Genomic DNA, 476 nt, shown 5'->3' on the forward strand with positions numbered 1-476 from the left:
CGGCGCGCAGCTAGGACGAGCCAGCCGGCCCCGAGCCCGTGCGGGCCAGCCGGCGGCGGCAGGGCGGAGGCTGCGGACGCGCCGGGGCTCCGGGACGCGGCACCGGCACCCGACCGCGCCCCCCTCCCCCCCGCCCCCCCCGGCTCCCGGCGCCCGCGAGCGGGGCGCGACTGTCATCAGCCGCCGGACGGGACCCGGCCGCGGTCCCCGGGGTGCTGGCAGGGGCCCGGGCGACCCTCTGAAGAAGAACTTCTTGGGGGCGGGTCCCCGGTCCCCGGTCGCCCGCTATTGTCTGCGCTCGGCGCTCGGCGGCGGCCCCGGGGCGCGGGAGACGCAGCCCGGGCGGGGCCGGGCCCAGGGCGGCGGCGGGAGGAGCCCGGACAGCCGGAGGCGGCGGCCGAGGCGCTGCGAGCGCGGGAGCCGAGCGGAGCCGGCGGGCCGCGGTCGAGCGCGATGCCGGCGGCGGCCGGGGACGG

The sequence above is a fragment of the Mirounga leonina genome, unplaced genomic scaffold (genome assembly GCF_011800145.1).
Source record: "Mirounga leonina isolate KUSES-001 unplaced genomic scaffold, KU_Mleo_1.0 Mir_172, whole genome shotgun sequence".
In the NCBI taxonomy this organism is placed as follows: domain Eukaryota; kingdom Metazoa; phylum Chordata; class Mammalia; order Carnivora; family Phocidae; genus Mirounga; species Mirounga leonina.